Below are 11995 nucleotides of genomic sequence, written 5' to 3'. Positions count from 1 at the left end.
CTATTGTTACGATTTGATATATATAGGTTAAACCTATAACTCACCAACATTTTTTTTGACGTTTTAAGCATGTTTATTCTCAGGTGATTATTAAGAGCTTCCGCTGTCGCATACTTAAATAAGGACAAGATTTGGAGTCCATGCTTGTATGATATTGTGTAAAAACTGCATTCAAGAAACTTATTTTGTTGTAACATATTTGTATTGTAAACTATTATGTAATGGTCGTGTGTAAACAGGATATTTTAGATTATCATTATTTGATAATCTACGTAAAGCTTTTTAAACCTTTATTGATGAAATAAAGGTTATGGTTTGTTTAAAAATGAATGCAGTCTTTGAAAAACGTCTCATATAGAGGTCAAAACCTCGCAACGAAATCAATTAATATGGAACGTTTTTAATCAATAAGAACGGGACATTTCAGTTGGTATCCGAGCGTTGGTCTTAGAGAACCAGAAAATTTGCATTAGTGTGTCTTATCGAGTTTGTTAGGATGCATTAGTGAGTCTGGACTTCGACCGTGTTTTCTTTAAAAATGATTGCTTAACATTTTTGTTGGAAACTATATATTTTTAACATATGAATATTATGTGATATATTAATCTCTTAACGTGTTTGATATTATGTGATAGATGTCTACCTCTAGAACAAGTCCCATTGACTCACCTAATAATAATGAAGAGTCAAATGTAAATTGGAATGATTTGTGGACTAATTCACAAGTTCCCGAAGAGGAACCGGAAGAAGAGTCGGAACCGGAAGAAGAATCGGAACCGGAAGAAGAATCGGAACCGGATGAAGAAATAGAACCGGTGGGGGAAATAATAAAACGGTTAAGTAAAAGAAAATCCTCAACCAACCGACCAAAGTTAATTATGGTCAATGGTGTTTCCGCCAAGGAAGCAAAATATTGGGAGGATTACCAATTCTCCGATGAATCGGATTCCGACGAGAATTCCGATGATGTTATAGAAATTACCCCAACTGAATTTAAAAAGGCAAAAGAAAATAATAAGGGAAAGAGCATAAAAATAGAGAAATCTAATTCCAACCCCGATGAACTTTATATGTATCGTCAACCCCCGAAGTCCTTAAGTTGTAACAATGACCCGGGAACCTCTAAACCACCAGGTTTTTCTAAACCAATGTGGACAACGACGGCTCGTATTAGGGGAACATCATATATCCCTAGAAACTTGGCAAAACGAACCAAAACCGAAGAAGAAGAAACGAGCGAGTCGGAATAAGATAGTTGTATTCGTGTGGTGTAATATATGTAATATAGTGTTCTTATGCTTTATGATATATGTAAAAATTGCTTGTATTAATAAGTATTTTTTTATGAATCTAACTCTTGTCTATTTTACAGTTTAAAAACACAAAATGGATAGACAACCCAATATTTTAAGAGACCTACCCGGAGACATGATTGATGAAATCTTGTCTAGAGTCGGCCAGAATTCTTCGGCACAACTATTTAAGGCGAGATCAGTTTGTAAGACATTCGAAGAACGTTCCAAGAATGTCTTGGTTTATAAGAGACTTTCGTTTGAAAGATGGGGGATATCACATTGGGAAACCCATAAGTTACGATGTGTTTACTTTGACGCATATATTGCGGGGAACCCAAATGCTATTTTACGCAACGGGTTAAGAAATTATTTTGACTCAATATATCCGAATATTGGACTTCGTGATTTAGAAAAAGCGGCTAACATGCATCATAAAGAAGCATGTTATGCTTACGGATTAGTAATGTTCGCTTCTCACCAAAGTGAGAACAAGAACATCGGGCTACAACTATTAAACAAAACGTTTCCACAAGTGACGGAGTCGGTAATTGGGGTAAGAAATGAGGTTTTTAGATTATTACGGGACTGTTGGACATTACGTAACCCTCGTCCCTTTGATGACGTTACAACACGCTGTCTTATCAACGGCCATAACGGTTATGTTGCACAAGACCAAGGATGGGAAGTAGTCCTAGTAAAACCAGAATGCATGACTTGTTTCTGGACGTATGAATTACGTGTCTTTATTGCCTTTGCTGAACGACTTGTGTACTAGCTAGAATTTTCTTCACAACTATCTTGTATCAAAGTTATTGTGTGCTATATTTCATGCTTTATGTAAAATAAGCGGTATTGTAAGTTTGTAAAATATTGTATAAAAGTTTGAACGCGAAATATTATTATAATCAGTTTTCATATAGAATTATAGTAGTTGAATTGTATATTAGCTACTAAGTATGAACTTAACGGGTAGGTACTACCCGAATTTAAACTTATAAAACGCTAATATGAAGAAAAAGCTTTTATAAATGAGTTCATATTATGCTACGAAATACTATTAACTACTCTTAATATTCTGTATGATTAACTTGTTCCATTTAACTATTTTGAAGGAAATGGCACCGACTACTCGACACACCGTGAATATGAATGAAGAGGAATTCCGTACTTTTCTAGCTTCAAACATAGCCGCAGTACAGGCTGCTCTACATACCAACAATAACCTTGGATCTAGCAGTACAGGAAATCGTGTAGGATGCACCTACAAAGAATTTCACTGCCTGCAAACCTTTGGAATTTGATGGAACCGAAGGACCGATCGGATTGAAACGGTGGACCGAGAAGGTTGAATCGGTGTTTGCCATAAGTAAGTGTACTGAAGAGGACAAAGTGAAGTACGCTACGCATACCTTCACAGGTTCTGCGTTAACATGGTGGAATACCTATCTAGAGCAAGTGGGACAAGATGATGCGTACGCACTACCGTGGTCAGCATTCAAGCACTTGATGAACGAGAAGTACCGTCCCAGAACCGAGGTCAATAAGCTCAAGACAGAACTTAGAGGGTTACGAACCCAAGGATTTGATATTACCACGTACGAAAGACGATTCACAGAATTGTGCCTATTGTGTCCGGGAGCATTCGAAGATGGGGAAGAGAAGATCGACGCGTTTGTGAAAGGATTACCGGAAAGAATCCAAGAAGATATAAGTTCACACGAGCCCGCCTCCATACAACAGGCATGTAGAATGGCTCACAAACTAGTGAACCAGATTGAAGAAAGAATTAAAGAACAGACTGCTGAAGAGGCCAATGTGAAGCAAGTCAAAAGAAAGTGGGAGGAAAACGGTGATAAGAATCACCAATACAACAACAACAGCAATTACAACAATAATCGCAACAATTATCCCAACAATCGCAACATCAATCGCAACTACAACAAACGGCCCAACAACAACAACAGCAACTACAACAATCATCCCAACAACAATAATAACCGCAACAACAACAACAATCAGAAGCAGCTATGCCAAAGGTGTGAAAAGAATCACTCAGGGTTCTGCACCAAATTTTGCAACAAGTGTAAAAGAAATGGTCATAGCGCGGCGAAGTGTGAGGTCTACGGACCAGGGGTTAATAGAACGAAAGGAACAAATGGTGTCGGAACGAGTAATGGCGGAGCAAGTAGTGTCGGAGCAAGTTATGCCAATGTAGGTTGTTATAAATATGGAAAACCAGGCCACATTATTAGAAATTGCCAGAACCAGGAGAACACGAATGGACAAGGCCGTGGAAGAGTTTTCAATATTAATGCGGTAGAGGCACAGGAAGACCCGGAGCTTGTTACGGGTACGTTTCTTATTGACAATAAATCTGCTTACGTTTTATTTGATTCGGGTGCGGATAGAAGCTATATTAGTAGAGATTTTTGTGCTAAATTAAGTTGTCCATTGACGCCTTTGGATAGTAAATTTTTACTCGAATTAGCAAATGGTAAATTAATTTCAGCAGATAATATATGTCGGAATCGAGAAATTAAACTGGTTAGCGAAACATTTAAGATTGATTTGATACCAGTAGAGTTAGGGAGTTTTGATGTGATAATCGGTATGGACTGGTTGAAAGAAGTGAAAGCGGAGATCGTTTGTTACAAAAATGCAATTCGCATTATACGAGAAAAAGGAAAACCCTTAATGGTGTACGGAGAAAAGGGCAACACGAAGCTACATCTTATTAGTAATTTGAAGGCACAAAAACTAATAAGAAAAGGTTGCTATGCTGTTCTAGCACACGTCGAGAAAGTACAAACTGAAGAAAAGAGCATCAATGATGTTCCCATTGCAAAAGAATTTCCCGATGTATTTCCGAAAGAATTACCGGGATTACCCCCACATCGATCCGTTGAATTTCAAATAGATCTTGTACCAGGAGCTGCACCAATAGCTCGTGCTCCTTACAGACTCGCACCCAGCGAGATGAAAGAACTGCAAAGCCAATTACAAGAACTTTTAGAGCGTGGTTTCATTCGACCAAGCACATCACCGTGGGGAGCTCCTGTTTTTTTTGTCAAGAAGAAAGATGGTACATTCAGGTTGTGTATCGACTACCGAGAGTTGAACAAACTTACCATCAAGAACCGCTACCCACTACCGAGAATCGACGACTTATTTGATCAACTACAAGGCTCGTCTGTTTATTCAAAGATTGACTTACGTTCCGGGTATCATCAAATGCGGGTGAAAGAAGATGATATTCCAAAGACTGCTTTCAGAACACGTTATGGTCATTACGAGTTTATGGTCATGCCGTTTGGTTTAACTAATGCACCAGCTGTGTTCATGGACCTTATGAACCGAGTGTGTGGACCATACCTTGACAAGTTTGTCATTGTTTTCATTGATGACATACTTATTTACTCAAAGAATGACCAAGAACACGGTGAACATTTGAGAAAGGTGTTAGAAGTATTGAGGAAGGAAGAATTGTACGCTAAGTTTTCAAAGTGTGCATTTTGGTTGGAAGAAGTTCAATTCCTCGGTCACATAGTGAACAAAGAAGGTATTAAGGTGGATCCGGCAAAGATAGAAACTGTTGAAAAGTGGGAAACCCCGAAAACTCCGAAACACATACGCCAGTTTTTAGGACTAGCTGGTTACTACAGAAGGTTCATCCAAGACTTTTCCAGAATAGCAAAACCCTTGACTGCATTAACGCATAAAGGGAAGAAATTTGAATGGAATGATGAACAAGAGAAAGCGTTTCAGTTATTGAAGAAAAAGCTAACTACGGCACCTATATTGTCATTGCCTGAAGGGAATGATGATTTTGTGATTTATTGTGATGCATCAAAGCAAGGTTTCGGTTGTGTATTAATGCAACGAACGAAGGTGATTGCTTATGCGTCTAGACAATTGAAGATTCACGAACAAAATTATACGACGCATGATTTGGAATTAGGCGCGGTTGTTTTTGCATTAAAGACTTGGAGGCACTACTTATATGGGGTCAAAAGTATTATATATACCGACCACAAAAGTCTTCAACACATATTTAATCAGAAACAACTGAATATGAGGCAGCGTAGGTGGATTGAATTATTGAATGATTACGACTTTGAGATTCGTTACCACCCGGGGAAGGCAAATGTGGTAGCCGATGCCTTGAGCAGGAAGGACAGAGAACCCATTCGAGTAAAATCTATGAATATAATGATTCATAATAACATTACTACTCAAATAAAGGAGGCGCAACAAGGAGTTTTAAAAGAGGGAAATTTAAAGGATGAAATACCCAAAGGATCAGAGAAGCATCTTAATATTCGGGAAGACGGAACTCGGTATAGGGCTGAAAGGATTTGGGTACCAAAATTTGGAGATATGAGAGAAATGGTACTTAGAGAAGCTCATAAAACCAGATACTCAATACATCCTGGAACGGGGAAGATGTACAAGGATCTCAGGAAACATTTTTGGTGGCCGGGTATGAAAGTCGATGTTGCTAAATACGTAGGAGAATGTTTGACGTGTTCTAAGGTCAAAGCTGAGCATCAGAAACCATCAGGTCTACTTCAACAACCCGAAATCCCGGAATGGAAATGGGAAAACATTACCATGGATTTCATCACTAAATTGCCAAGGACTACAAGTGGTTTTGATACTATTTGGGTAATAGTTGATCGTCTCACCAAATCAGCACACTTCCTACCAATAAGAGAAGATGATAAGATGGAGAAGTTAGCATGACTGTATTTGAAGGAAGTCGTCTCCAAACATGGAATACCAATCTCTATTATCTCTGATAGGGATGGCAGATTTATTTCAAGATTCTGGCAGACATTACAGCAAGCATTAGGAACTCGTCTAGACATGAGTACTGCCTATCATCCACAAACTGATGGGCAGAGCGAAAGGACGATACAAACGCTTGAAGACATGCTACGAGCATGTGTTATTGATTTCGGAAACAGTTGGGATCGACATCTACCGTTAGCAGAATTTTCCTACAACAACAGCTACCATTCAAGCATTGAGATGGTGCCGTTTGAAGCACTTTATGGTAGAAAGTGCAGGTCTCCGATTTGTTGGAGTGAAGTGGGGGATAGACAGATTACGGGTCCGGAGATTATACAAGAAACTACCGAGAAGATCATCCAAATTCAACAACGGTTGAAAACCGCCCAAAGTCGACAAAAGAGCTACGCTGACATTAAAAGAAAAGATATAGAATTTGAAATTAGAGAGATGGTCATGCTTAAAGTTGCACCTTGGAAAGGCGTTGTTCGATTTGGTAAACGAGGGAAATTAAATCCAAGGTATATTGGACCATTCAAGATTATTGATCGTGTCGGACCAGTAGCTTACCGACTAGAGTTACCTCAACAACTCGCGGCTGTACATAACACTTTCCACGTCTCGAATTTAAAGAAATGTTTTGCTAAAGAAGATCTCACTATTCCGTTAGATGAAATCCAAATCAACGAAAAACTTCAATTCATCGAAGAACCCGTCGAAATAATGGATCGTGAGGTTAAAAGACTTAAGCAAAACAAGATACCAATTGTTAAGGTTCGATGGAATGCTCGTAGAGGACCCGAGTTCACCTGGGAGCGTGAAGATCAGATGAAGAAGAAATACCTGCATCTATTTCCAGAAGATTCGTCAACACCTTCAACAGCTTAAAATTTCGGGACGAAATTTATTTAACGGGTAGGTACTGTAGTGACCCGAACTTTTCCATGTTTATATATATTAATTGAGATTGATGTTTACATGATTAAATGTTTCCAACATGTTAAGCAATCAAACTTGTTAAGACTTGATTAATTGAAATAGGTTTCATATAGACAATTGACCACCCAAGTTGACCGGTGATTCACGAACGTTAAAACTTGTAAAAAACTATATGATGACATATATATGGTTATATATATAGTTAACATGATATTATGATAAGTAAACATATCATTAATTATATTAACAATGAACTACATATGTAAAAACAAGACTACTAACTTAATGATTTTGAAACGAGACATATATGTAACGTTTATCGTTGTAACGACATTTAATGTATATATATCATATTAAGAGATATTCGTACATCATAATATCATGATAATATAATAATTTAAAATCTCTTTTGATATTATAAACATTGGGTTAACAACATTTAACAAGATCGTTAACCTAAAGGTTTCAAAACAACACTTACATGTAACGACTAACGATGACTTAATGACTCAGTTAAAATGTATATACATGTAGTGTTTTAATATGTATTTATACACTTTTGAAAGACTTCAATACACTTATCAAAATACTTCTACTTAACAAAAATGCTTACAATTACATCCTCGTTCAGTTTCATCAACAATTCTACTCGTATGCACCCGTATTCGTACTCGTACAATACACAGCTTTTAGATGTATGTACTATTGGTATATACACTCCAATGATCAGCTCTTAGCAGCCCATGTGAGTCACCTAACACATGTGGGAACTATCATTTGGCAACTAGCATGAAATATCTCATAAAATTACAAAAATATGAGTAATCATTCATGACTTATTTACATGAAAACAAAATTACATATCCTTTATATCTAATGAAATGTCCCGTTCTTATTGATTAAAAACGTTCCATATTAATTGATTTCGTTGCGAGGTTTTGACCTCTATATGAGACGTTTTTCAAAGACTGCATTCATTTTTAAAACAAACCATGACCTTTATTTCATAAATAAAGGTTTAAAAAGCTTTACGTAGATTATCAAATAATGATAATCTAAAATATCCTGTTTACACACGACCATTACATAATGGTTTACAATACAAATATGTTACATCGAAATCAGTTTCTTGAATGCAGTTTTTACACAATATCATACAAACATGGACTCCAAATCTTGTCCTTATTTTAGTATGCAACAGCGGAAGCTCTTAATATTCACCTGAGAATAAACATGCTTTAAACGTCAACAAAAAAAGTTGGTGAGTTATAGGTTTAACCTATATATATCAAATCGTAACAATAGACCACAAGATTTCATATTTCAATACACATCCCATACATAGAGATAAAAATCATTCATATGGTGAACACCTGGTAACCGACATTAACAAGATGCATATATAAGAATATCCCCATCATTCCGGGACACCCTTCGGATATGATATAAATTTCGAAGTACTAAAGCATCCGGTACTTTGGATGGGGTTTGTTAAGCCCAATAGATCTATCTTTATGATTCGCGTCAATTAGGGTGTCTGTTCCCTAATTCTTAGATTACCAGACTTAATAAAAAGGGGCATATTCGATTTCGATAATTCAACCATAGAATGTAGTTTCACGTACTTGTGTCTATTTTGTAAATCATTTATAAAACCTGCATGTATTCTCATCCCAAAAATATTAGATTTTAAAAGTGGGACTATAACTCACTTTCACAGATTTTTACTTCGTCGAGAAGTAAGACTTGGCCACTGTTGATTCACGAACCTATAACAATATATACATGTATATTAAAGTATGTTCAAAATATATTTACAACACTTTTAATATATTTTGATGTTTTAAGTTTATTAAGTCAGCTGTCCTCGTTAGTAACCTACAACTAGTTGTCCACAGTTAGATGTACAGAAATAAATCGATAAATATTATCTTGAATCAATCCACGACCCAGTGTATACGTATCTCAGTATTGATCACAACTCAAACTATATATATTATTTTGGAATCAACCTCAACCCTGTATAGCTAACTCCCACATTACTGCATATAGAGTGTCTATGGTTGTTCCAAAATATATTATATAGATGGGTCGACATGATAGGTCGAAACATTGTATACGTGTCTATGGTATCTCAAGATTACATAATATACAATACAAGTTGATTAAGTTATGGTTGGAATAGATTTGTTATCAACTTTCACGTAGCTAAAATGAGAAAAATTATCCAATCTTGTTTTACCCATAACTTCTTCATTTTAAATCCGTTTTGAGTGAATCAAATTGCTATGATTTCATATTGAACTCTATTTTATGAATCTAAACAGAAAAAGTATAGGTTTATAGTCAGAAAAATAAGTTACAAGTCGTTTTTGTAAAGGTAGTCATTTCAGTCGAAAGAACGACGTCTAGATGACCATTTTAGAAAACATACTTCCACTTTGAGTTTAACCATAATTTTTGGATATAGTTTCATGTTCATAATAAAAATCATTTTCTCAGAATAACAACTTTTAAATCAAAGTTTATCATAGTTTTTAATTAACTAACCCAAAACAGCCCGCGGTGTTACTACGACGGCGTAAATCCGGTTTTACGGTGTTTTTCGTGTTTCTAGGTTTTAAATCATTAAGTTAGCATATCATATAGATATAGAACATGTGTTTAGTTAATTTTAAAAGTCAAGTTAGAAGGATTAACTTTTGTTTGCGAACAAGTTTAGAATTAACTAAACTATGTTCTAGTGATTATGAGTTTAAACCTTCGAATAAGATAGTTTTATATATATGAATCGAATGATGTTATGAACATCATTACTACCTCAAGTTTAGTAGGTAAACCTACTGGAAGTGACAAGAAATGATCTAGCTTCAAAGGATCTTGGATGGCTTGAAAGTTCTTGAAGTAGGATCATGACACAAAAACAAGTTCAAGTAAGATTTTTACTCGAATTAAGATAGTTTATAGTTATAGAAATTGAATCAAAGTTTGAATATGAATATTACCTTGAATAAGAAAGATAACCTACTGTATATAACAAAGGTTTCTTGATCTTAGATGATTACTTGGAATGGATTAGAAAGCTTGGAAGTAAATTAGTAAACTTGAAGGGATTTTTGAAGTATTCTTGAAGTGTTCTTCCTATGATGATTATAGCTTGATTCTTGAAGTGATTTTTGATGAAGATGATGATTAACTACTGGAAAAATACGTTCATAATAGTGTGGGTGTGTTGAGAGAGAATTAGAAAGAGATTTGGAAGTGAAATGGAGTGAATGATGAGTGTTAATTGGTGAGTGGTGAGTGGGGTTAAAAGGAGTTCTAGTTAGTTGACTAGCTCATGGTAGAAGTTAAAATTGATTAGTCATACATGACATAATCAAGAGTGGAATCCCATGCTAGTTCCTATTGGTATATACCCATAGTAAGTACGTTTTGAAGCTGTGTATAATACGGGTAAGAATACGACTAGAATTCTTGATGAAAGAAAAGAATGGGAAAGTAACTGTAACCATTTTCGTTAAGTATGAGTGTTTTGATATATGTCTTGAAGTCTTCCAAAAGTATTTTAATACATCTAAATACACTACATGTATATACATTTTAACGGAGTCGTTAAGTCATCGTTAGTCGTTACATGTAAGTGTTGTTTTGAAACCTTTAAGTTAACGATCTCAATTAATGTTGTTAACCCATTGTTTATTATATCTAATGAGATGTTAAATTATCATATTATCATGATATTATGATATATTAATATATCTTAATATGATATATATACATTTAAATGTCGTTACAACGATAATCGTTACATATATGTCTCGTTTCGAAATCCTTAAGTTAGTAGTCTTGTTTATATGTATATAACTCATTGTTATTATACTTATGGAGATACTTACTTATCATAATCTCATGTTAACCATATGTATATCCATATATATATCGTCAAGTCGTTTTTACAAGTTTTAACGTTCGTGAATCGCCGGTCAACTTGGGTGGTCAATTGTCTATATGAAACATATTTCAATTAATCAAGTCTTAACAAGTTTGATTGCTTAACATGTTGGAAACATTTAATCATGTAAATATCAATCTCAATTAATATATATAAACATGGAAAAGTTCGGGTCACTACAGTACCTACCCGTTAACTAAATTTCGTCCCGAAATTTTAAGCTGTTGAAGGTGTTGACGAATCTTCTGGAAATAGATGCGGGTATTTCTTCTTCATCTGATCTTCACGCTCCCAGGTGAACTCGGGTCCTCTACGAGCATTCCATCGAACCTTAACAATTGGTATCTTGTTTTGCTTAAGTCTTTTAACCTCACGATCCATTATTTCGACGGGTTCTTCGATGAATTGGAGTTTTTCATTGATTTGGATTTCATCTAACGGAATAGTGAGATCTTCTTTAGCAAAACATTTCTTCAAATTCGAGACGTGGAAAGTGTTATGTACAGCCGCGAGTTGTTGAGGTAACTCAAGTCGGTAAGCTACTGGTCCGACACGATCAATAATCTTGAATGGTCCAATATACCTTGGATTTAATTTCCCTCGTTTACCAAATCGAACAACGCCTTTCCAAGGTGCAACTTTAAGCATGACCATCTCTCCAATTTCAAATTCTATATCTTTTCTTTTAATGTCAGCGTAGCTCTTTTGTCGACTTTGGGCGGTTTTCAACCGTTGTTGAATTTGGATGATCTTCTCGGTAGTTTCTTGTATAATCTCCGGACCCGTAATCTGTCTATCCCCCACTTCACTCCAACAAATCGGAGACCTACACTTTCTACCATAAAGTGCTTCAAACGGCGCCATCTCAATGCTTGAATGGTAGCTGTTGTTGTAGGAAAATTCTGCTAACGGTAGATGTCGATCCCAACTGTTTCCGAAATCAATAACACATGCTCGTAGCATGTCTTCAAGCGTTTGTATCGTCCTTTCACTCTGCCCATCAGTTTGTGGATGA

Source organism: Rutidosis leptorrhynchoides, chromosome 10 (genome assembly GCF_046630445.1).
Source record: "Rutidosis leptorrhynchoides isolate AG116_Rl617_1_P2 chromosome 10, CSIRO_AGI_Rlap_v1, whole genome shotgun sequence".
Taxonomy (NCBI): domain Eukaryota; kingdom Viridiplantae; phylum Streptophyta; class Magnoliopsida; order Asterales; family Asteraceae; genus Rutidosis; species Rutidosis leptorrhynchoides.
Note: the sequence above shows the minus strand (reverse complement) of the source record.